The following is a 26,901-nucleotide window of genomic DNA, read 5'->3' as shown; positions in this document are numbered from 1 at the left end:
AAACTTAAAACTTTTTAAAACTTCTTAAACTTTTTAAACTTCATAAACTTTTCAAACTTTTTAAAACTTTCTGTTCTGGCTTTCTCAAGCCAATTAAAGTTTGTCTTGACTAACTTTTTTTTATCTAGTTATTATTCTTCTTCTGAGCCAAATTTTGGTATCTGTCTCCTCCTAGAGCTTTCAAGCTAGAACCACCAAACTTGGCCCAGACCTTCAGACTGATCCGGCTTACAGTTTTCGTAAACCAGACTATCAAAAAACCAAAAATCCCATAGACTTACATTGACGGAATGTTCAAATGAGCAACACTCTTCAAACTCCAACTGACAAAATTCAAATCTAAACTCCCAGAATCCCTTGAGCCTCAATCAAGCTTCCCTTCTATGTACTATTTCTAATCCATTTAGACTCATTTAAGCTTCACTCTAATATTTCTAATATTTCTAATCTGTGTAGCTATCTAAATCATGCTAGCAGCATGCTAGTAACATGCTAATCATGTTAGAAACATGTTAGTAACATGCTAATCGTGTTAGCAGCATGCTAGTAACATGCTAATCATGTTAGAAAACCATGCTAACAACATGCTAATCATGCTAGCAACATGCTAGTAACATGCTAGCAACAAGCCAATCATGTTAACAACATGCTAGTAATATGCTAATCAGGCTAGAAACATTCTAGTAATTTGCAAATTATGCTAACAACATGCTAATCATGCTAACAATGTAATCAGCCTATAAAAATACAAGTAACAAGCTAATCATGCTAAAACATGTTAACAACATGTTAAATCATGTAAGCAATGTGTTAAATCATGCTTTCATACCTTTACAACAACTTCAAACTTTCAGGCTAGGCTTTCTCGAGCCAACTTAAAGTTTGTTCTCAAACTTTACTCATCTAGTTATTATTATTAGCCACATTTCTGAACGCTGCTACTCCTAGAGCTTTCAAGCTGGAACCAACAAACTCAGCCCAGATCTTCAGACTGATCTCATTTAGTGTGCTGTCTCTTTTCTAACTGATCCAAATGATAGTTTTCATAAAATTAAAGATTAAAAATCATAAAAATCCCAGTAGATTTACATTGACGGAATGTTCAAATGAGCAACACTATTCAAACTCCAACTGTCAAAATTCAAACTTAAACTCCCAGAATCCCTTGAGACTAAGTCAAGACTTCCCTTCTATGTACTATTTCTAATCAATTCAAACTTCCATTCTAATATTTCTAATCTATTTATCTATCTAGACAAGCCTAGCAACTAGAATCATGCTAGTAACATGCTAATCATGCTAACAACTTGCAAATCATGCTAGCAACATGTTAATAACTTGCTAATTATGCTAGAATCATGCTAGTAACCTGGTAATCATGCTGAAACATGCTAGCAACATGTTAGTAACTTGCTAATCATGCTAGCAACATGCTATTAACATGTTAATCATGTTAGAAACATGTTAGCAACATGTTAACTTGCTAATCATGCTAGCAACATGTTATTAACATGTTAATCATACTAGAAACATGCTAACAACATGTTACTAACTTGTTAATCATGCTAGCAACATGCTATTAACATGCTAATCATGCTAGAATCATGTTAGTAACTTGTTAATCATGCTTGAATCATGCTAGTAACCTGATAATCATGCTAGAAACGTCAGCAACATGTTAATCATTCTAGAATCATGTTAGTTACATGCTAGCACCTGCTAATCATGCTATAAACGTGTTAGCAACATGCTAATCATGTTAGAAACATGTTAGCAACATGCTAGCATCTTGCTAAATTCGGCTAGCAACATGCTAATCATGCTAACAACTTGCTAATCTTGGTAGAAACATACTAGAGACTTTAATCATGATTGAGACATGTTAGCAAACATGCTAACAACTTGCTAATCATGGTAGAAACATGCTAGCAACTTGTTAATCATACCATAATCGTGCAAGAAACATGCTAGTACGTGCTAATCATGTTAGAAACATGTTAACTAATTGCTAATCATGCTAAAATGATGCTAGAAACATGTTAGCAACATGCTAGCATCTTGCTAATCAGGTTAAAAACATGCTAGCAACATGCTAACAACTTACTAATAATGTTAGAAACATACTAGAAACTTGATAATCATGATAGAGATTGTATCTGTATCTGTAGGTATCTTAAAGTGTTTGCCAAGTGTTTTTAATGTTCAAGGTGTAGATTTAATTATGTTTATACCATTAAAAGATAAACATGCTTTAAAATCAGTTGAAAAAAAAACTATATATGCATTTTTATATATAAATGAATTACTTGTAATATTCTATAATAGCCTATATTTAGAAATTAAATTTCAAATTATTTTTTTATTCCATTGGCAACTTGTTTTTCTTGTGTTAAGCATAATTTATTATACATTATGCTTTAAAATAAATTATGCATTAAAATAAATACTTAATATGAATGAATATAATTTTTGTATGTAGAAACTACTTTATGAATTGTTTTTTTATTCCATTGGCAAATTGTTTCTCTTGTTTTATTTGAAGCATATATTTATTATACCTTAAAAAAAAGATATAATGCTTTAAAAATGCTTTAAAAAAGCAAAATATGTTTTATAATGTAATAATATATTTTATATGTAATTTTATAGAGGAAGAGAGGTCAGATTTTGATTTGTTTATTTCCGTTTTTGATGATTTCTCACCCAGTTGTCAATTTTTAAATATTTTATTTTAAGCATATATTTATTAGAAATGCTTTAAAAATGCTTTTAAACCCATTTCAGAAAAAGCACAAATATCTGTTTTATAATATATATATCTATAATTTTATAGAGAAAGAAAGCTTATATCTTGGTTTAAGTTTATTTCCAATTTTGATGATTTCTCGCCCAATTGTCAAATTGTTTTTCTTGTTTTATTTTAAGCACAGATTTATAGAGGTTTATACCTTAGATCAGAAAATAGAAGAGACAATAGATCATCTTTAAAAATGTGGTTCCAAATGGAGTTCTTCTAAATATTTTTATTTCATTTTAATTTCTTGCAATGCAATTTTTTCTATGATGTTTTTTTTTACATTGTTCGTTATATCCGTCTCGTAGCTTTAGACGAGAACATCAGGCGTGTTGTTGGAGGTGATGAGTTCAGACAGCAGCATATGGACGTGTTTATGTGGATGTATGCGGATGACGCCGGTACCTGGTGTGAAATGGTTCAGAAACAGATTGACTTTAGACTGCTGACATGCGTAATAACAAACAAGAAGAGCTCAGCATGTCTGTCTCTCATTCTGGACAGCTTCTGTAGACAGAAAAGTTTCACTGGAGTTTAGTAGCAGCATGCAGGATGACATTTCAGTCACATCTGGACCAGACACATCAAAATCCAACAACATGTTTGTTCAGAGCTGTTTTGGCATTTGTAGTAATTTAATTTTAAGGTTAAGCTTTTTTATTTTTATTAATTCTTAACTTCTCTTTCAAACATTTTAAAAATAAATTTAAGAATTATACATCTAGTATTGTTCCACAAAAATAATTAATTATTATTTTTTTATTTGTTTCTTTTATTTAATTTAATTTTCATTATTTATTTCTTAATTTTCAATCTTTATTTATTTATTTATTTATTTAATTATTTATAATTATTATTTTTACAATTAATAAATTAAAATTTTTGATATTTTATTTTTTACATTTTCAATTATTGTTTTTAATTGTTTTTATATTTATTTGTTTTGTATTTTCAATATTCATTTTTTTACAGTTAAAATAAATAAATAAAAATGTCTATCTTTAGGTTATTTACCAATATTTTTCTACAATTAAGAATTATTTATTTATTTGTTTGTTTGTTTGTTTATTATTTGTTTTTTTCCAATATTTTTACAATTAAGATTTATGTATTTATTTATTTTTACTTATTTTTTAAATATTTTTTTTTTTTTACAATTGATTGATTGATTGATTTTAATTTTTGGTATTTCATTTTTTTTTTCAATTATTGTTTTTAGTTTTTATTTATTTGTTTTTTATTTTCAGTATTAATAATATTAAATATGTTTATCATTTGTTTGCTTGATTTATTTATTTAATTTTACAATTGATTGATTTTCATTTTCTGTATTTTTTTTTTTTAATTTTCAATTACTATTTTGAATTTTTATTTATTGTTTTTTATTTTCAGTATTCATTTTTTTAGTTAAAATAAATAAATAAATAAATAAATAAAAATGTTTGTTAGTTTGTTTTTTTACCAATATTTTTAAAAATTAAGATTTATTTATTTTTCATATGCTTTTTTTACAAATATATTTTACTATTAAGATTTATTTATTTATTTAATTTTTCTTTTTTTAATTATTGTTTTTTCATTTTTATTGTTTTTTTTTTCAGTATTCATTTTTTTAGTTAAAATAAATAAATAAAAATGTTTATCTTTTTTTTTTACCAATATTTTCTACAATTAAGATTTATTTATGTATTAATTAATTAATTGGTTTATTTTTTTCCAGTATTTTTTACAATTAAGATTTATTTGTTTATTTTACAATTGATTAATTATAATTTTCTGTATTTCATTTTTTTTACTTTTTTAAGTATTGTTTTTATTTTTATATTTATTATTTTTATTTATTTGTTTGTTATTTTCAGTATTCATTGTTACAGTTAAAATAAATAAATAAAAATGTTTATTATTTATTCATTTTTTACAATTATGATTTATTTATTTATCTTTTTTTTTTTTTACCAATATTTTATGCAATTAAGATTTATTTGTTTGTTTGTTTATTTATTTATTTATTTATTTTTAATTGATTGATTTTTTGATTTTCTGGTATTTAACTTTTTTATTTTTGAATTATTGTTTTTAATTTTTATTTATTTGTTTTTATTGTCAGTTCATTTTTTACAGATGAATAGATAGATAAATAATTAAATAAATGCTTATCTTTTTTTTTTTTTTTTTTTTTAACCAATATTCGTTTTTTACTATTAGGATTTATTTATTTATTTATTTATTTATTCTAAAGTATATTTACAGATCATAAAGCCATTTCATATATTCATATTTATTTTTAATCCTCAGACTTGCATTGAAGGTCGTAATAGTAAACTTCAGCACCCGCATAGCAACATCCTGGCAACTTGGCATCGACCACCAATCACATTATCCTCAGTTATTGAGCGTGTAGTCGTCAGTCGACTAGTTAGTGAATCCAGGCGGCGACACGCGGATTCTAGTAATTCAGCGGCTCGGCGTTCATCATTATGCTCACACAGCTGAAATTCGGTCCGAGAACAAATAGCACCTATTAGTGGAACAGCACAGGGTTTAATAAAGGACACGTGAACACAAATCGCACAATTTAGCAGAGAGGTTTGATAGATGTCAAGCCAAAGAATTCAGCGTTCCCTGCGGACGTCTGCCGCCTGAAGTTAACTCAGATTCATAACGCTATAATAACCCTGCCAGCTTGCTTTGAAATATATTGTAAACGATTTGTGAAGCGCCTCCACGGCAGAGCCCCGAAAATGAGTTTCCTAATCACGCTCAATGACTCCAAGACGGCCCGTATGGCTTGAGAAAGACCTGATGACGACGACGGCCGTATGACATCATTGCACCGAACACTTGTGCAAAATTCATACAGGCTTTTTGCATTATCCCGGGCCTGTGATGTGCACACGCTGAATCGAACATGCATTTTGCTCAGTGTCAGTTTTGTTCACAAACACCTTATGAAAATGAATCTGCTTGTGTTGTGATTATAAGAAGTGTTTGTGTAAAAGTTCAGAGTTTCAGATAATCAGACATCAGACATCTGCTTTTATAAAACACTCACACACTTCAACTTTATTTAATTAAATCTTGATTATTGAAACGGCGACAAGGAAATGAAGAGGATGTTAATAAAGTGCTAGTTAGTGATTTGCTCAGTGAGGGATTGAAAATAAACTAATAACTGCAATGTTTTATGCATTTGTTTCAGAATGTGTGTATATGTTGTTTTAAAGATGAATATTTAAACATGTTTAATGTTTAAATATTGCTGAAAAACATTATTCATTTATTTGTTTGGATAACAAACCCTAATAGTACTAATGTTTAATGCATTTTTACCTTGAGGAATAACATTTAAGTTGTTCAAATATTGGTTCTTTTAATAAATGTTTATTTTATTTTAATCTTAATATTTCATTTTAGTCTAAAGTATCCTAAAGTATCTTGTTTAAAGGATGAATATTTAAACATTTAGGGTGTTTAAATATTATTTCATTTTTGTTTATTTATTAAATGTATTTTATAACAAATTATATACTTATCATAGATATCTATCTATCATAAATTAAATAAATAAGTACATCACAAACCCTAAAAGGTCTAATGTTTTATGCTTTTTGTGTTTATTAAAGGATGAATATTGAAAAAATAATTAAAACAGTTAGTTAATAAATGCATACATTTTAAAAATGATCTTTATTTCTTTTTTTTTTTTTACATTTTATGTAGTCCATTTTCGTAATTTATATTCTTTTTATTTATCTGTTTTTTAATTACATTTTATATATTGATTTTTATTGATTTTATTTATTTATTTATTGCTTCACAAATCCTAATAGTCATAATATTCATTTGAGTCCAAACTATCTTGTTTTAAGGATGAATATTTAAACATTTAGGGTGTTTAAGTATGCGTTCATTTTTGTTTATTTAATGTCTTAAATAATAAATTTTTTATTATTTATTTATTATATATAATTTATTAACTATAAAATAAAAAGGTTGTTTTTTTTGAGTATTGCAACATTTATGTTGTTCAAATATTGCTTCTTTTAATGTTTATTTATTTATTTAATTTTATTTTATTTGATGATAAACTCTAATAGTCTTAATATTTTATTTTAGTCTGAAGTATCCTAAAGTATCCTGTTTTAAGGATGAATATTTAAACATTTAGAGTGTTTAAATATGATTTCATTTTTGTTTATTTATTTATTAAATGTCTTAAATAATAAATTATTTATTATTTATTTATTATAGATAATTTATTACCTATAAAATAAAAATGGTTGTTTTTTTTTAGTATTGAAAAAACTTTAGTATTTAGTATTTGTTGTTCAAATTTTGATTTTTTTTTTTTTAAATAAATGTTTATTTATTTATTTATTTTATTTGATAACAAACCCTAAAAGTCTTTAATATTTCATTTTAGTCTAAAATATCTTGTTTTAAGGATAAATATTTAAACATTTAGGGTGTTTAAATATAATTTCATTTTTGTTTATTTATTTATTAAATGTCTTTTATAATGAGTTATTTATTTATTATAGATATCTATCTATCTATTATAAATTAAATAAATAAATACATTACAAACCCTAAAAGGTCTAATATTTTATGCTTTTTTAAATTAAAGGATGAATATTAAACAATTTTGGGTGAAAAAATAAATAGAAAAGAAATAAAATAAAAAATCTTAAAATATATATATATTTTTTTGTTACATTTTATGTATTCCACTTTGTTAATTTATGTAATTTTTATTTATTTATTTATCTATTTATTTTACTACATTTTATGTATTGATTTTATTTATTTATTACCTTTTATTTTATTTTATTTTATTTTTTTCTTTGAGGTGTTAAAATCCCATTTCCACGGCTATGCTGCTTTAGAAACCCATTGTCATCTGTGAGCTTGTGAGAGACTCCAGGACGCCTCGCCGGATGCGATTTATTCAATGAGTTCACAGAAATGACACGCGACACAAAACCCTTTTGAAAACAAGCTCTGATGCCGGGGAAACGTGCCGTCATTGCGGTAATATCTCTGTGTCGGTCACGATACGCCATGGAATCTTTCTGGAGAAGAGAGAAATGGGGCAGCGCTGAGATTTGACACCAGGAATGTGAAATTACAGTCAGTTTGAGTTCAGCTTACTTTGCATTCAGATGGATCTGCTTCCTCATGCGCAACCAAATATCTTTGGATCTGTGCTGCCATTGGCTGTATTTTGATGAATGTGATGAAAAAGCCCACAGAAAGAGCAGAGAGGGACTTCTCATTTCTCTAAAGCAAATCTCTGCTGATTTGAGGCCTCTGTTATTTAAGAGCTGCAGACACCAAAAGAGCTTTATTGCATTGAGCACAGACCTGCATTGATCAGCTCACCCTGGCCTAATACCTACCACAGGACAACTCTCTCTGTGTGTGTGTGTGTGTGTGTCAATGAGGAAAAATAACTAACAACACTAATGATGCAACTAACTAATGAACAATAAAATTAGAGCTAATCTACTCATTTAAAGGTAATAAAGAGCTAATTAGTCATTGCTCAGAAAATTGCTTTTTTGTTTTGTGAGTCACTTTTGATGAAAGTGTCTGCTAAATGCATAAATGTAAAACAAACCCTATAGTTCTGGCGTTTTGTATTTTTTTCTGAATATATACAGTATCATATATTATCTATATTAAATTAATTTAAACATTATTTCTTTATTTGTTTGTTTTTATCTACTTAAATATTATATAAGTAGATTAACCCTAATAATCCTAATATTTATGCACATTTTTTCTGAATATGTAAAACATTTTGCTTTAAGGGTGAATGTTTAAATAATATTTAATTATTATTATTTTTTTTATTGTTTTGTTGTTACTGAAAAATGGGGCAAACACTGAATAGTTTTTTTAAATAAATTTTTATATTGTTATTTATCTAGCAACCACTGTGAGTACCCTAGCAACCGCCCAGGTTACCCTAGCAACCGCATAGCAACACCCTAGCAACCACACTGGGTACCCTAGCAACCACCATGGTTATCCTAGCAACCGCATAGCAACACCCTAGCAACCACCCCGAGTACCCTAGAAACCACCCATGTTACCCTAGCAACTGCATAGCAATACTCTAGCAACCACCCCGGTTACCCTAGCAATGGCCCTAGCAACCATCTTGACTACCCTAGCAACCACCAAGAGTACCCTAGCAACCACCCCAGATACCCTAGCAACCAAATAGCAACACCCTAGCAACCACCCCGGTTACCCTAGCAAATGCCCTAGCAACCACCCAGAGTACCCTAGCAACCACCCCAGTTACCCTAGCAACCGCATAGCAACACCCTAGCAACCACCCCGGTTACCCGAGCAACGGCCCTAGCAACCATCTTGGGTACCCTAGCAACCACCCAGAGTACCCTAGCGACCCCACAGCAACACCCTAGCAACTGAATGCCACTTACATTTTCTTCAGAAAATGTACATATCTAGTTTTTTTTTTATATTGTTATTTATATCTATTTAGTTATTTAGTTGTATTTTATGTATGTCAAGGCATATCAGTGCTGAATTAATACCCGCGATGCTAACTAAACTGTATTTTTCAATAGCATGACAGACTCATCAAAACAGTGTTTATAAAATTAAAATATTTTTAGCAAGTAGCAGTGTGATGTAATATGAAAAGCATTTATTTATTTATTTATTTTGCATGCATTTTTATTAGTTTTATACTATGTTGAGTTTTGATGCTGTCACTACAATTAAGATCTGGAAGTTCATAGTGACGCAGCATTAAACTGGGTCACGAGATGGTGTTTTACTATCCAGAACATGACACAGCAGCTTTTGAGCTGAAGATGTTTCTTTCTGGACTCTTCTGCTCCGTCAGGCTGAGGCTGTGATATTTAGTTTAGCAATAATGTCCTCTTGGGCTTTAAAATCTCTGAATTGTGCTCAGGTTCTTTGTAGGCAGAACATAATGAGGCTTGACATTTACTGCCGGTCTGGAGATAGAAAGGTCACGACACCAACCTGAACTCTGAGTAACTCTTTAATGTGTGTCAAACAAAGCATTTACGTTTAACTGCTCGTTTCATCAACAACATATGATTAGTGTTTGTTCATGGAAAAAATTTAAAATAATACGCAGCATGTGCACAAGCGTGCTATGTCTTTGCTAAAGTGTTTTGAATGTTTTTAGCATGTTGTACTGAAGTAGAGGGTGTTTGGGTGGTTTCTGGGGCATTGCTATGTTGTTGCTGAGGTGTTCTGAATGTTTGTAACATATTGCACTGCAGTAAAGGATATTTTCTGTGGTTTCTAGGGCGTTACTAAGGTTTTAATATTGTTTTTAGCATACTGCAGTGCAGTAGTGGGTGTTTTGGGTGGTTTCTAGGGTGTTACTAAGGTGTTCTGAATGTTTGTAACATTGCACTGCAGTAAAGGGTGTTTTCTGTGGTTTCTAGGGTGTTGCTAAAGTTTTCTGACTGTTTTAATATATTGTAGTGCAGTAGTGGGTGTTTTGGGTGGTTTCTAAGGTGTTGCTAAGGTGATCTGAATGTTTCTGGCATGTTGCACTACAGTAGAGGATGTTTTGGGTGGTTTCTAGGGCGTTTCTAAGGTGTTCTAAATGTTTTTCTAAACATTTTGCACTGCATGTTGTACTGTAGTAGTTGTGCAGCAGAGGGTGTTTTTGGGTGATTTCTAGGGTGTTGCTAAGGATTTCTAAATGTGTTTAGTGTGTTTCACTGCAGTAGTTGTGTTTTGGGTAATTTCTAGGGTGTTGCTAAGGTGTTCTGAATGTTTCTGGCATGTTGCACTGTAGTAGTTGTGTTTTGGGTGGTTTCTAGGGTGTTACTAAGGTGTTCTAAATGTTTTTAGCATGTTGCACTGCAGTAGAGGATGTTTTGGGTGGTTTCTAGGGTGTTTCTAAGGTGTTCTAAACATCTTGCCCTACAGTAGATGGTGTTTTGGATGGTTTCTAGGGTGTTACTAAGGTGTTCTAAATGTTTTTAGCATGTTGCACTGCAGTAGAGGATGTTTTGGGTGGTTTCTAGGTTTTCTAGGGTGTTCTAAACATCTTGCCCTACAGTAGATGGTGTTTTGGATGGTTTCTAGGGTGTTACTAAGGTGTTCTGAGTGTTTTTAGCATGTTGTACTGCAGTAGTTGTGCAGCAGAGGGTGTTTTTGGTGGTTTCTAGGGTGTTGCTAAGGATTTCTAAATGCGTTTAGCATGTTGCACAGCAGTAGTTGTTTTGATTCGTTTCTAGGGTGTTACTAAGGTTTTCTGAATGTTTTTTAGCATGTTGCACTGCAGTAAAAAACATATTTTGGGTGGTTTCTAGGGTGTTGCTATGGTTTTCTGAATGTTCCTGGCATGTTGCACTGCAGTAGTTGTGTTTTGGGTGGTTTCTAGGGTGTTGCTAAGGTGTTCTGAGTGTTTTTAGCATGTTGCACCGCAGTAGAACATGTTTTGGGTGGTTTCTAGAGTGTTGCTAAGGTTTTCTAAATGTGTTTAGCGTGTTGCACTGCAGTAGTTGTGTTTTGAGTGGTTTCTAGGGTGTTGCTAAGGTGTTCTGATTGTTTCTGGCATGTTCTGCTGCAGCAGAGAATGTTTGGTGTGGTTTCTAGGGTGTTACTAAGGTGTTCTGAATGTTTCTGGCATGTTGCACTGCAGTAGTTGTGTTTTGGGTGGTTTCTAGGGTGTTGCTAAGGTGTTCTGATTGTTTCTGGCATGTTCTGCTGCAGCGGAGAATGTTTGGTGTGGTTTCTAGGGTGTTACTAAGGTGTTCTGAATGTTTCTGGCACGTTGCACTGCAGTAGTTGTGTTTTGGGTGGTTTCTAGGGTGTTGCTAAGATGTTCTGAGTGTTTGTAGCATGTTGTACTGCAGTAGTTCTGCAGCAGAGGGTGTTTTTGGTGGTTTCTAGGGTGTTGCTAAGGTTTTCTAAACGTGTTTAGCATGTTGCACCACAGTTGCTAGGGTGTTTGGGTCCATTTCTAAGGCATTTCCAAGCAGTTGCTGAATGCTTTTAAACACATTACTATGGAGTTGCTGATGAACTTTTAATTCTTTCAGTTGGAGGTTTTATCCAGTCACTAGAAGCACTAGTACCAGTGTTGATTGACTTAACCAGCACTTACTAATTATATTGTAGTTTTGACTAAAGGACTCTTGAAGCGGCGTGTGATTTCACAGGATGATTCATGCATTGTTTCAGGAACTACAGTGATCCGGTTTTGATTTAGGGGCAAATCATTCTTCAATTAATGTGGTTCATTCACAGATCGACAGAGCAAAGTCATTCAACCCTGCATCTCAATCCAATCTGAATCACCAGTTTTTCATCATACAGTATGACCAATTTAAAGTAACATACATCTGCATTTGCATATTTTATGAATATTTTATGAGTCAAAGACAACTTGCTCTCTCTCTCTCACTCGCTGACTCACTCGGTCGAGCCGTAGTCCTCATTATCATTGGCTTTCATGGGATTTATGGGACGGGCTTGTGGGATTTTAGGGGGTCATTAATCAGAATAACCGTCTCAAACAGCTGTGTGTGCTGATTCCTCTGCTGTTCTGAGCGCTCATTTCTGTTTTATGTGATCAATATGGAGAAACTGGGCCACAGAACCAGGTCCGTTTAAGAGCACGTGCCTCAGACCTCAGACTCACTGCGGCTGTAGATGAACATAAGCTTTTCTTCACCGACCAACCTTCACCTCACGATTCCTCCCACAGGCACCTGCACTTCATGCCGCTTTGAATGATTAAATTAGCGAATACTCGCTGTTTTGTAATGCTGTGGAAAATCACTTTTCTGAGCTCACTGATTTCAGTTATGTAAAGTCATTTTTTAGATTGACTCTGCTCTGCTTCATAGCCTCAGAATGCCGGTTAAGCAAGATTTTATAATGAAATAATTTTCTGTTGACTTTTGTTGAGATTCAAAGCAATTTTCCAACAATAATTCATCTCAAATCCCATTTCCAAATGTGTATGACTTTTACATATAACGACATATTTAGCTGAATGTTCATGCTGCACCATTTAACACACAATTACAGCCCTGTAAAATCTGATTTATTTCCAAATTTAACTTTTTTTAAAAAAAAATTTTCACATTAATTTTTTTCTGGACTCCATTTTAATAATAAAATTTAATTTTATTAATCAAAAAGCGCATCTAATTCATTGAAATCCTGAAACAACAGTTTATCAAGTTTGACAAAAAATGCATTTTTAGGGTCCAATGAAATATATTTTATTTGTTCCAAATTCCATTTTATTTTGCAGGTCTAATGTTTTATTTTTTCAGGATTTCATTTTTATTGGTTTAATTAAATAAAAAAAATCAAGCAAGTATATTAAATGAATAATTTGTAAATCTTAATTAACTTAGTAATTTAATAATAATAATAATAATATTAATAATAATATAATAAAAATGGGGCCTTGTAATTTATTTATTTATTTAGAATTTTTTTTAGTGTGAGTTAATTTTTTTCTAGATTTATGATTTAATACATGGGATTTGAGTTACGCAGAATAATTTTATTTTTTGTCTGTTCTTTATACAAATCTGTCATGTGGCTTTACAAGTCCCCGTTAATTTTCATATAATAATTATAATAATAATAATTATAAGAAAATGTCAAATAACACATTGTATTTAACTTGATTTTTTTTTTTTTTTTTTTTTTGTAGAAAGAGTGATATATTATTTTCTTGTAAAAACTTAATCCAGTAATCTTTGTTTTATTTACTAAACTTCGTTAGTTCCATGGAAGAATGAAGGTCATACAGGTATGGAATAAAATGAGAGTGAGTAAATAATAAAATTTTCATTTCAGCTGCCATTTTTTAACATTTTCAATTTTGCAGTGCTTCAGTTTTATCTAGTTCATTTTGAAATTCTAGTTCATGTCTTCATCTACATCCCGCTTTCTCCAGCAGAAAGTTTCTTTATTTATTTAATGAGGTAGAACATTTCTGTTTATAGATTCTGAGCTGTTTTACAGATGAATCTCCACATGTCAGGATTTTCCTCTCTGAAACACAAGCGCAGAGTTTGTTTTTCTCTGAGAGATGTGATAAATATGAAAGAAGCTCAGCAGGACTGTGAAATATGTCTTTGTTTTCTCAAAGTCAGCATGTTCCTGAAGCCGTGCGGCTTTAATTAAACATCAGATTCACGTTCGCTGTCAGAATGATCTCTCACATCCTGAAGGACACGAGCGGACAAACTCTATCAGAAATAAAGAATTATTCCACGCACACACACACGCAGGACACTGCTGCTGTGATTTTTGTTGTCTGTTATGGTAATATGTTCATGTATAATGTCCACATACATAAGACAAGGTTGTAGGAATGACAAGCAAGTTTAAATATGGGAGTGAATGCACTAAATTGTCATTCTGTGTGTGTGAATGGAATGCAGGAGTCACTTCACTGTTTAAATGCAATCATTTTTTGATTTCTGTCTGTTAAGATGCTGGCTTAGTAAGTAGCTGACTGTGTCAGTAGTGTACTGTGGGGCAGCTTAATACAATTTAAAGAGCTTATATTTATCTCCTTAATACTTTATGAATTATTATGGAGATTTCTGTTTGGTTCCAAAGGTAATCTGAGTGTTTTTAACATGTTGTACTGCAGTAGATGTGTTTGAGTGGTTTCTAGGGTGTTGCTAAGGTGTTCTTTAGTATGTTCTTAGCATTCTTAAGAGTGTCTTAGTATGTTGCACAGCAGTAGAGGGGTTTTGGGTGGTTTCTAGGGTGTTGTTAAGGTGTTCTTATTGTATCTGGCATGTTGCACTGCAGTAGAGGGTGTTTATGGTGGTTTCTTATGGGTGTTGCTAAGGTGTTCTGAGTGTTTTGGCGTGTTGCACTGCAGTAAAGGGTGTTTATGGTGGTTTCTAGGGTGTTGCTAAGGTGTTCTTTATTGTATCTGGCATGTTGCACTGCAGTACAGGGTGTTTATGGTGATTTCTAGGGTGTTGCTAAGGTGTTCTGAGTGTTTTGGCATGTTGCATTGCAGTAGGGTTTTTTAGGTGGTTTCTAGGGTGTTGCTAAGGTGTTCTGAGCATGTTGCACTGCAGCGGAAGATGTTTTCTGTGGTTTCTAGGGTGTTGTTAAGGTGTTCTGAGTGTTTTGAAGTAGCACTGCAGTAGAGGGTGTTTTAGGTGGTTTCTAGGGTGTTGCTAAGGTGTTCTTTATTGTATCTGGCATGTTGCACTGCAGTAAAGGGTGTTTATGGTGGTTTCTAGGGTGTTGTTAAGGTGTTCTTTATTGTATCTGGCGTGTTGCACTGCAGTACAGGGTGTTTATGGTGGTTTCTAGGGTGTTGCTAAGGTGGTCTGGGTGTTTTTGGCATGTTGTGCTGCAGTAGAGGGTGTTTATGGTGGTTTCTAGGGTGTTGCTAAGGTGTTCTGAGTGTTTTGGCATGTTGCATTGCAGTAAAGGGTGTTTATGGTGGTTTCTAGGGTGTTGCTAAGGTGTTCTGAGCATTTTGTCATGTTGCATTGCATTAGGGGTTTTTTAGGTGGTTTCTAGGGTGTTGCTAAGGTGTTCTGAGCATTTTGTCATGTTGCATTGCAGTAGGGTTTTTTTAGGTGGTTTCTAGGGTGTTGCTAAGGTGTTCTGAGCATTTTGTCATGTTGCATTGCAGTAGGGTTTTTTTAAGTGGTTTCTAGGGTGTTGCTAAGGTGTTCTGAGCATTTTGTCATGTTGCATTGCAGCAGGGTTTTTTTAGGTGGTTTCTAGGGTGTTGCTAAGGTGTTCTGAGCATGTTGCACTGCAGCGGAAGATGTTTTCTGTGGTTTCTAGGGTGTTGTTAAGGTGTTCTGAGTGTTTTGAAGTAGCACTGCAGTAGAGGGTGTTTTAGGTGGTTTCTAGGGTGTTGCTAAGGTGTTCTTTATTGTATCTGGCATGTTGCACTGCAGTAAAGGGTGTTTATGGTGGTTTCTAGGGTGTTGTTAAGGTGTTCTTTATTGTATCTGGCGTGTTGCACTGCAGTACAGGGTGTTTATGGTGGTTTCTAGGGTGTTGCTAAGGTGGTCTGGGTGTTTTTGGCATGTTGTGCTGCAGTAGAGGGTGTTTATGGTGGTTTCTAGGGTGTTGCTAAGGTGTTCTGAGTGTTTTGGCATGTTGCATTGCAGTAAAGGGTGTTTATGGTGGTTTCTAGGGTGTTGCTAAGGTGTTCTGAGCATTTTGTCATGTTGCATTGCATTAGGGGTTTTTTAGGTGGTTTCCAGGGTGTTGCTAAGGTGTTCTGAGCATTTTGTCATGTTGCATTGCAGTAGGGTTTTTTTAGGTGGTTTCTAGGGTGTTGCTAAGGTGTTCTGAGCATTTTGTCATGTTGCATTGCAGCAGGGTTTTTTTAGGTGGTTTCTAGGGTGTTGCTGAGGTGTTCTGAGCATGTTGCACTGCAGCGGAAGATGTTTTCTGTGGTTTCTAGGGTGTTGTTAAGGTGTTCTGAGCGTTTTGACGTTGCACTGCAGTAGAGGGTGTTTTAGGTGGTTTCTAGGGTGTTGCTATGTGTTCTGAAGGTTTTTAGCATGTTGCACTACAGTAGAGGGTTTGTGAGTGGCATCACTAAGGCATTCTGTGGTGCAGTAGATGGTGTTTTGGGTGTTTTTATGGTGTTTCTAAGGTGTTTTAAACATTTTTAGCACTGCAGTAGGGATGTTTTTGATGGTTGTTCTGGGTGTTGCACTGCAGAAGGGCTAGGGCTTTGCTAAATTCTTCTGAATATTTTAAGTATTTTGCACTGCACTAAAGGGTGTTTTGCATGGCTTTTAGGGTATTTCTATGTGCTTGGTAAATTTCTATCCACCTTTTTCTGAATGCGGAAGTCTCGCCCGACTGGAAAAGTGCTTTACATTTCTGGTCTCTGGTGTTTCAAATGAAATTAACATTTTCCAAGCTGAAAATAAAATGTTAAACTTGAAAATGAAAATGCTTTTAAAAAGCATGTTGTGCCATTGTTTCATCACTTTACAGTGTTGCAATTACCATCTTCTTGCAGTAACTCACCAGTCATAGTTTCATAAGTGTGTAGATGACTTGAAGCGACCCGTGGTTAGCTGCATTGAAAACAGATGAGCTCACATACAGCTCCTGATTGGGGTGAAGTTTGCAGGATTTTATCCACAAAATAAAGAGAGCACACGTAATTTTAACACATTACTTTTTTATTTCACACACAGTGTTTTGACTTAAGTGCTGCAAGCCATGCCTGTTTTCTTTTGTCATTGTTTATGCATAGCTTACACTTCTGGACACGGACAGATTTGCTGGAATGTAAAGTACTTTTACATTTTTACGTTTTTTTAAGCACCCAAACGGAAGTTAGAATCCATCATGGCGTCACTTTTTGGTTACTCAACAATAAGGTGTATGTGTTAGGATGCTGTCTTAGACAGTGGCTCACTATATCAGTAGTGTACTGTGGGAACGAGTGGTCTTATTTTGTCTTTCTATAGTGATCACAGAGTATTAGACAGACTTTATCTGTGAGATGAAACCAGACTAATGTCTGAAACACAATGCCAGTGTTTTATCCTGTTCTTTCGCTCATGTCCTTTCAGGATCATTCTGTTACTAAATTACATTACAATTTGCTGTAAAGTGCAGATTTCTAGCCATGTACATGTTCTCCAGCTAATGCAGTTCCTGTCTGATTGTCATCTTTCTTTGTCTCATTTTATTCTCCTCTCACTCTCTCTCTTTTCATTGTTCTGGTGGAAGTAGGTCAGGTGTTCCTAACTGATCCATTAGTTTCAGCTGTAAATTGAAGGACAAAATAATAAAACTGATTTCTGGAGGGAAATGTAGGCCGTATTTGATTCTATCCTCCTCGCCCTGCAGGTCTCTTTCACATCGTTATTGGCTCTGTACCGCGGTATGTTTGCCTCACCAATGTTACTACCACTGTGAGAACTGGTGACAGCATTTACTTTCACATTTTGCTCTTTTCGAGTCTGTCTGGACTAGTGTTGCACAATATACCGGTACTTAAAAAGTTTAAAAACGGTACGATTTTGCATTTTACTAGTACCGGTACTTTAGGAATGCATTTTAATAAGAGCCGTATTTCTGCGTGTCTGTGTAAGTGAATGGCGCAGATGCGCAGTTTTATTTACTACACATACGCGTGACGCTCACTGTGTTTTCAGCCTCTGCCGCCTCAATATATGAGTACATGAACACATGAACATAATCTCTAGAACTGCTCTAAGAGTCACTTCATGAGCATTTTACTGTTTCTTTAGTGGAAAACTATTGCCATATAATGAAAACCCTAAAGGTCTTCACAGCAATCCGTCAAAATAAAAGTTTGGTTTAACTTGACAGTCAGAAATATATTAATATATTACGTAATGTAAACTACTACTACTAATAAAAATATTATTAAAAAATGTTTAAGGATATTATTTATCCGAAAAATATTTACCAGAATTTATTTACCAGAAAATTGTAAATACACAACACATTATTTCTGAAAAAAAAAGAAAGAAACAGCCTATAATAAATCAACTCTTTATCACATCTAATTATCCTTTATAAATTCATTCAACCATGCTTTTGGTTATTAAAATGTAATGAAATGATTAAAATAGAATCTAGAAAATTAATGGAAAAGTTATTAAAAAAATTAAAACTCATTTCATAGGGCCTTAAAAATATGTCATTTTTGTTAAACTTTATTTAAATTGCTGTTAAATTCTGCAAGTTTCATCATTTCAATTAATTAGACATGCTTTTTGATAAATTCTTTTTTAATTTAACCATTAAAATAGAGTCTAAAATGGAATTTAGGGGGAAAAAAACGTCATTTGTTTATTTAATTTGTGTCTTTGTTTTATTGTTGTCCTTTAGTTTGTTACTTGCATTTAGGTTCTTATTATTAATAACAAAGATAAAATAACAAAAAATGACTATGTCATGATATAAATTGTTGTTGTGAAATAAAATGACTATATCATGGAATAAGATTTGGCTATATCCTGCTAACGTACCAATATAGCAAAGATATCTACACACCTGTAGGCTTGGTAGTTGTTCACCATAATCCTGTGTAGTGGCGCTGGCATGTGATTATTATTATTTTATTATTTTATTTTTTTAAAGGGAGGATGAAATGCTTTGTTTTAATAGATAAAATAACCATAATCTCCATTTGGATCATCTACTATTAAATTTTTCCTGTTCTATATATTTTTTTGCAGTATCAGTTCAGTGATATTTTAGTCAGGAATCGTATCAAAGTCAAAATTTTGGTATCGACACTGGACTGCTCGCTGAAGACAGTGTCTGTTCAAAGCTGTCTGGTCTTTCATAATGTTCTCAGTACATTAGCTCTAAAACATTTATGGAACATTCGTCTAACAATTTTTAAATGTTGCTACTTAGTAGAGAACATTCAAAAGTAACATTGAAATGATCAATGTGAAATGATGGAATAGTCCTTTAATGTTTGCATAATCAAGAAAAAATTAAACATTTCAAATATTGGAGGCTTTTGACATTCTGAGAATATTCAGAAATAATATTTTCATGGGAAACACTCGAGCAATGAATGACTGCGTAGTTGAAATAGACCAATGAATGGGAAAAATTGGAAAGCCCAATATGGCAGCTCTAGTAAAGATTACCAAGCCTTCCAGCTGAACAATGCAATTGCCAAAGTCAACATATTTCTCAACGTATTACCTGCCAGTTCTTTGTAATTAATTGTAAAATGTACTAGCAATTTTTGAGTGAAAATAGTTTACACACCATTTTTTTTATAGATTTCAGTTTCTCCCCATTCAGATAAATTGGAGCTGTGCTTGACTGCAAATAGCTGTCCGACTGCATTCCCAAGATGGCCGGAAAGTGAACAAACTTGCCTTGAAAGTGACTTGGGCTGTAGGTAGACTGTCTGTCTGGACAAACTGTTGTTTTCTGCCATATATTTTCCCTGTGTCTCTTTAGAAAGTGTGAAATACTAGCAGTCGAGATCTCTCTCTCTCTTTCTCTCTCTGTCAGGCTGCTGCTCTGTCTCTTTCCATCTCATGCTCTTTCTCTAGAGTGTCTTTCTCATCTTGGAGTGTAAACATGAAGGTTTCTATTTCCATAATCCGACAGACTGTATTAGTGGGATAAGCTCTGGCGGTTTGCTGGACTCTATACAGGTTAAATCACCATCGCAGTCCCGCGGGACGACACGGGCTGAGGTTTTGTGGGAATCCGTGTTTGCTTTGTGAGTGACTACAGTACTCTGATCAAACTCATTTTCTCGACTCATTCGGGTTAGATTTATTCAGGTAATTGAGGTAAGCACACATCTCTCTATATTTTACAGATCATGTACCAATTAGAAACGCAGCACGTCTACAAACACTCAATCTGTGTGTCCTACAAGGGCGTGGAAGGATGAATCCACATATCTGAAATACAGTGCTCTGGTGTAATTACTTGGACGGCTGTGAATCAATATTAACCTGCCGATAATTGGCAATTAATCTTGTTTATATAATTGTATATTCACACAAAAGCAGGTGACCCTCTTTTACTCCCACTCAAACGTAGTCATCTCAAAATCACTTAACAAATACACAGATAAACTATAAACTGCTCAGAATATGAAGAAGATGACAAAAGTAGTCTCTCATACATATACACTGTAAAAAAAACACAATTTGTTGAGTCAACTTAAAATTATTTGCTACCCTGCTGCCCTTAGAACTTAGATATTTGAGTTGACTTAAAAATTTGGTTTGTTAAACTTTCAAATTTTAAGTTAAATCAACTCAAATATCTAAATTGTCATATAGTACAAGTTAACATTTCAAGTTGACTAAACTTGTTCGAGTTGGCTGAACTTAAAAATTTAAGGCAGCCGGGTTACAAATTATTTTAAGTTGATTCAACAAATAGTTTTATTTACACTCGCCAAGCACCAAATGTGAGTAAAACTCACATATATGTATATGTAACAGTGTCAGGCGCCAGTTGGCAGGTAAAACTTTTATGAAATATAACAATGCAATGTAGTGAAAACAGCCAGTTTTTAAAGAGAATAAAATAATCTTTTCCGAAGACAAGATCATCGTGATTAGCTGTTCTGTCAATAGACCGAATCAAATAATAGGATACAAACGGGCTGATAAGCAGTGTGATGGCTAGCTTGTCTCTAGACATGATTCTACAAGATATTATCGCTTCATTTCAGAAGATCATCTTTTCCCTTCTTTATTCTTCATAACCCTAGAATGTGGCATCACATACCTGCGGTTACACCGCCTAAACGGTGCAGTAAGTATAGTTTGAAAGGTTGCGCGTTCGGCTGTACGCGTACAGGTGCATCTCAATAAATTAGAATGTTGTGGAAAAGTTCGTTTATTTCAGTAATTCAACTCAAATTGTAAACTCGTGTATTAAATAAATTCAGTGCACACAGACTGAAGTAGTTTAAGTGTTTTGGTGATGATTTTGGCTCACATTTAACAAAAACTCACCAATTCACTCAACAAATTAGAATACTTCATAAGACCAATGAAAAAACATTTTTAGTGAATGGTTAGGCCTTCTGGAAAGTATGTTCATTTACTGTATATGTACTCAATACTTGGTAGGGGCTCCTTTTGCTTTAATTACTGCCTCAATTTGACGTGGCATGGAGGTGATCAGTCTGTGGCACTGGTGAGGTGATATGGAAGCCCAGGTTTTTTTGACAGTGGCCTTCAGCTCATCTGCATTTTTTGGTCTCTTGTTTCTCATATTCCTCTTGACAATAATCCATAGATTCTCTATGTTTGCTGGCCAGTCAAGCACACCAACACCATGGTCATTTAACCAACTTGTGGTGCTTTTGGCAGTGTGTGGGCAGGTGCCAAATCCTGGGCAACAGTCCATTTCTTCTTCTCCTTAGTCCAGGTAAGGAGACGTTGTCTGTGGTTCAGGAGTGGCTTAAGAGGAATACGACAACTGTAGCCAAATTCCTTGAGACGTCTGTGTGTGGTGGCTCTTGATGCCTTGAACCCAGCCTCAGTCCATTCCTTGTGAAGTTCACCCAATTCTTGAATCGATTTTGCTTGACAAGCCTCTCAAGGCTGCGGTTCTCTCGGTTGGTTGTGCATCTTTTTCTTCCACACTTTTTCCTTCCACTCAACTTTCTGTTCACATGCTTGGATGCAGCACTCTGTGAACAGCCAGTTTCTTTGGCAATGAATGTTTGTGTCTTACCCTCCTTGTGAAGGGTGTCAATGATCGTCTTCTGGACACCTGTCAGATCAGCAGTCTTCCCCATGACTGTGTAGCCTAGCGAACCAAACTGAGAGACGATTTTGAAGGCTCAGGAAACATTTGCAGGTGTTTTGAGTTGATTAGCTGATTGGCATGTCACCATATTCTAATTTGTTGAGATGCATTGGTGGGTTTTTGTTAAATGTGAGCCAAAATCATCACAATTAAAAGAAGACTTCAGTCTGTGTGCATTGAATTTATTTAATACACGAGTTTCACAATTTGAGTTGAATTACTGAAATAAATGAACTTTTCCACAACATTGTAATGTATTAAGATGCACCTGTACATACATACATACACACACCCATCTAACACTTTGCTAATGTTCCCGTGAAGCTATGAAAACTTTATTTTTGAATGCTTTTCAAATGTTCAAAATTAAATGTTTGTGAAAAAACAAAAAACAAAATTAAAAACGTTCTTTGTTGATTTTATGAACGCTAAGAAAATGTTGCAAATTATTGGAATGTAACTTTTGAATGTTCTGTGAACTTTCTGAAACAAGTAACATTTAAAAAAATGTTAAACTAATGTCCAGCTGAAATTTTTTAACAAACATTAAGGGAACATTTTATCATTCTGCAAATATTATGGGAATGTTCTGAACATTCCAAAAACTAGTTGTAACATTAAAAAAAAAAAAGAATGTCCTGAAACATTTTAATAAAGGATGTATAAATAATGTTTTTGTGCTAATGTTTTAAGAACATTATTAAAGACAAGATAACTTAAAATAGCATATTTTTCAAAAGTTTGGAATAATTAGTTTTTTTTTCATGGTTTCCACTAAAATACTGGACAGCACATCAGAAATGTTTCTTGAGCAGCAAATCAGCATATTAGAATGATTTCAGAAGAATCATGTGACACTTAAGACTGAAGTAATGATGCTGAAAATTCAGCTTTGATCACAGAAATAAATTACATTTTACTATAAATTCTGATAAAAAACAATTCTTTAAAATGGTAAAAATATTTCACAATTTTAGCATGAAGTACTTCTTTTAAAAACATGAAGAAACTTTTGAATAGTAGTGTATAAATGTAATAATGTGAATACATCTGGGGCCTTTTAGTTGATTTTGGTTCTTTATTTGGTTCAAGGGTAAATGGCTCTGAATTATATTCATTAGTGACTCTTGCCCTCTAACTGGTAGTGAAGAATAATCACAGAAGAACATTAATTTGGGCTAGAAACGACCCCTCTTTTCCCACAAGGCAGTGAAGGTCACTTTGTCTGAATTATGCATAATGTGGTTCACTGTATGGTTGACTTCCTGTTCCTGATCCCTCAGCACTTTGCTAACGATTTTAATAGACCGAAGCTGTATTGTTCAAGTGGACGATCAATGAAAGGCGAGCGTAATGTTTTAGTTAGCAAATGAAATGTCAATTAAAAAAAACATCTGCTGACTTTATGAATCGACTTTACGGTTAAATCTTGTTTGTGTTTTAGTATCACGAACGAATCTGACACGTTCGATATGTTTCTCTTCAGAGTCGATTGATCCAATCAGCCTTCAGTGAAGTCATCGGCCGATGAGATCGATTGTGAATAAACCGAAATGTGATTTGAGTCTGAGTGAAAGGCGGGTTATGATGAGAGTGTTTCTGGCCGTTTTGCTCTGGCTGTCGTATTGATGAAGTCTGCCGACAGGTCATGTGCATTTCCACATCAGTAAATACCGCGCTCAGATATGAATGAGACGCAAATGAGATGTCTGAAAGCCTTTGCCTCGGTACGCAGATGACCTGCCGTGCGCGTCTGGAATTGCTCTTTGAATGGAAAATTGAATTGAAATGAGATTCAAGTATCAAAAGTCTCACACATTCACATGAGAAAGACATTTTAATAAGTGTATTGATTTGAACACGACTCACTCGCGCTTGGACCCTCTCTCGGCCTCGATTTGATTACCTTTTGAACTGTTGTTTTTATATATATGATTATATATGCATATCAACATCAAATCTTTTTGTTTAATACATAAAGCTCATGCTTTTGGTTACAGGTCATCTCAGTCTCAAACCGCTGACCGCCTGATGCATATTACACATGAAAATCTGCACTTCTGATTTTCTGACTTTATGCAACGTCTAGGAGTCGGGATGCATCAGAGCAACTGGAAATGAAGTTTACAAGGTACCAGGTTGAAGCACTTTTGCGAGAGAACTAGTCAGTGGTCAAATATTTGAAGGGTATTTAGAGTTTAGTTCGAGGCACTTGCATGCAAGCTTGGGAAAAACAGTTTTCTCTGAGTTTTATTACTTTTTCACAGCTTTTTAGAAAACAGTCTGTTTCAGAACGCAATTCAGCTGTTAAATTGCAAATGCTAGATAAAGTACTACACGACCCGAGCGAGAAAGGGAGTAAAAAATAAAAATATCTGACTGATTTAGCTGTGATTTAAAGTACATTATGGGATCAGTAGTTCATTCATGTCCTCGTAACTTCACAGTCTGGTGCCGTTAGCTTTTTTCCCTTTTGTTTTCAGCTGCTTTTAGCTTTGAATCTTGTATTTTTGTGATTCATCTAAGAACTGCATGGTTTGGTTGAGTTACAACTCTGTGTGTAAAAATGCGGAAATACTTTGAAAAGGTTTGTGTGTGTGTGTGTGTTTTATCATTTTTAATTCATTTAATTATTATTATATTTAAAAAGGCAAACATTAAAAAAATTACTATTAAAATTATTAATTATATTATTAAATTATTATATTACTGTTGTAATTTTAACAGTAAAAGCTAAATGCTATGATAAAAACTTGTTGATTGTTCCCTGTAATAAATTTAACAGGACATTTTGTGTAATTTTACAGTAAAGGACTCTTAAATTTATAATTTTACTGTTACTTTACTGTTAAAATGACAGTTTTTGGAAATTAAAAAGAGCAAATTATCTTCAGTGTGTATTATAGTTTTTAATTAATTTAATTATTCTTATATTTTCTAAAAATGCATTTTTTAAATTATATATTACATTTATTAACAATTATTAATAAAATATATAATATATATAAAGAAGGCTAAAAAATATATTAACAATTATTATTAAAAATATTATAATAGTTATAATGTATTATTAATCATTATATTATTGTTGTAATTTTGACAGTAAAAACTAAATGCTATGATAAAAACCAGTTCCTTGTAATAAAAACTGTCAGTTGAAATTACAGTTTTTGGAAATGAAAAAGAACAAATTGTCTTATAATTTACAGTGGAAAAAATTTCTGTGTGTGTTATAATTTTAATTAAATTATTCTTATATTTTCTTATATTTTAAAAAAAAAGCACAAATTTTTTTTAATTATATAGTAATAAATATATGAACAATTATTGTTAAAAATGATTAAATAAATTATATTGTATTAAATTATTATGTTGTTGTACTTTTAACAGTAAAAAACTAAATGCTGTATTAAAAACCTGTTGATTAAGTTTGCTGTAATAAAAACTGTAAACAAAAAAAAGGACTGTTAAACTTAGTTTTACTGTTACTTTACTGTTAAAATTACAGTTTATGGAAATGAAAAAGAACAAATCATCTTATAATTTACCGTGGAAAATTTAGAGTGTTAGAATTTTAAATTAGTTTAATTATAATTAATTAATTATTATTAATAATTATATTTTCTAAAAAAAAATAAGTTTTTCACATTGCCATTGTGTTTTGTGGTGATTGTCTATGTATTATAAGGCAAAACTGATTTTATTACTTTAATAGGTTTGTATTTTAACATTTATATCCGTTGAAATATACAATCTTTTACTGTAAGTTCAGTCCCGTAAAGCCAAAAATGTTAATGTATTTTTACGGTAAAGTTCTGGCACAGCTGCTGGTATTTTACCGTAAATTTCACATTTTTTATAGTGTAGGATAATGTTTCGTATTATAGCATAAACTGGTTCTTCTATCTTTTGGTGAGCTTTTATGTTCAGACTGAGAGTGACCTTTACCTTTGACAGCAGTCCTCCGCCGGTCCGGATAAAAGCACCTCCGGCGTTAATCGCGGAGGAATACGCTACACTGATCCCAGATCAGTACACGGGAACCGACGGCCGAACAGATTCCCCGCAGCTCTGCTGTCATTCACGGCCGCAAACTCAACACTTTCCTGTTTTACCGCGGAGGTCTGTCTGCAGGGCAGAGGAAAGTAAGAGAACGGCTTCATCCTCGAGTGCCACAGCGGCAGCTATTGAATATTGAGGGATGTGCGCCGTGGGAAATAAGTGCAGTTCTACAGCAGGACGATGGAGATTGATGGAACGCCAGAGGAGAAACCAATAATGAGAGTCAGGAAGCCTTTACCTTCACTATAACCAGGGTCATTCTGTAAAACGACTGCGTCGCTCAGTAACATATGCAAATTGGAATTTTCTGGCATTTTCTTTCGATGATTTAAGCCTGTCAATATGCTAGTGCACTGTTTTAATTGCTTCTTTTAGTGCTGCCTAGTGTACTGTCTTACTACCTTTACTGCCTACTACCTTTAACACGCTAGTGTACTACAATAAAGAAAGATTTTTTTAGATAAATACGTTTAAAATGATAGTTATTGAGTCTTTTTTGTTTGTTTTTGTTTTGACTCAGGTTATTGGCTATAAAACCTAATAGGTATGTATAGTACTATTTATTTATTGATTGATTGTAGGTTATTTAGTTTAATTATTGTAGTTTATTTATTTATTTGATTGATTGTTTAGGTCCAAACCAAATGTCCTGCTGTAGATTAGACATAAGAAGTGAATGAATGAATGAATGAATATACATTAATTAATTAATTAATAAACTACAATCATTAAACTACAAA

At 33.1% G+C, this 26,901-nt stretch overlaps 1 long non-coding RNA gene across 2 annotated transcripts in view; it reads left to right on the top strand.

Moving 5' to 3' along the window:
* Positions 1-26,598, top strand: part of LOC127177118 (uncharacterized) — a 59,769-nt gene extending 33,171 nt beyond the window's left edge. For both annotated transcript variants that reach the window (XR_007829182.1, XR_007829183.1), the window contains exons 3-4: positions 24,100-24,230; positions 26,057-26,598. This is a non-coding gene — a long non-coding RNA (uncharacterized LOC127177118). The remainder of the gene's footprint in view (positions 1-24,099; positions 24,231-26,056) is intronic.
* The last annotated feature ends 303 nt before the right edge of the window (positions 26,599-26,901 follow it).

Source organism: Labeo rohita, chromosome 15 (assembly GCF_022985175.1).
Source record: "Labeo rohita strain BAU-BD-2019 chromosome 15, IGBB_LRoh.1.0, whole genome shotgun sequence".
Taxonomy (NCBI): Eukaryota; Metazoa; Chordata; class Actinopteri; order Cypriniformes; family Cyprinidae; genus Labeo; species Labeo rohita.
This window is presented reverse-complemented; position numbering and strand designations above follow the sequence as displayed.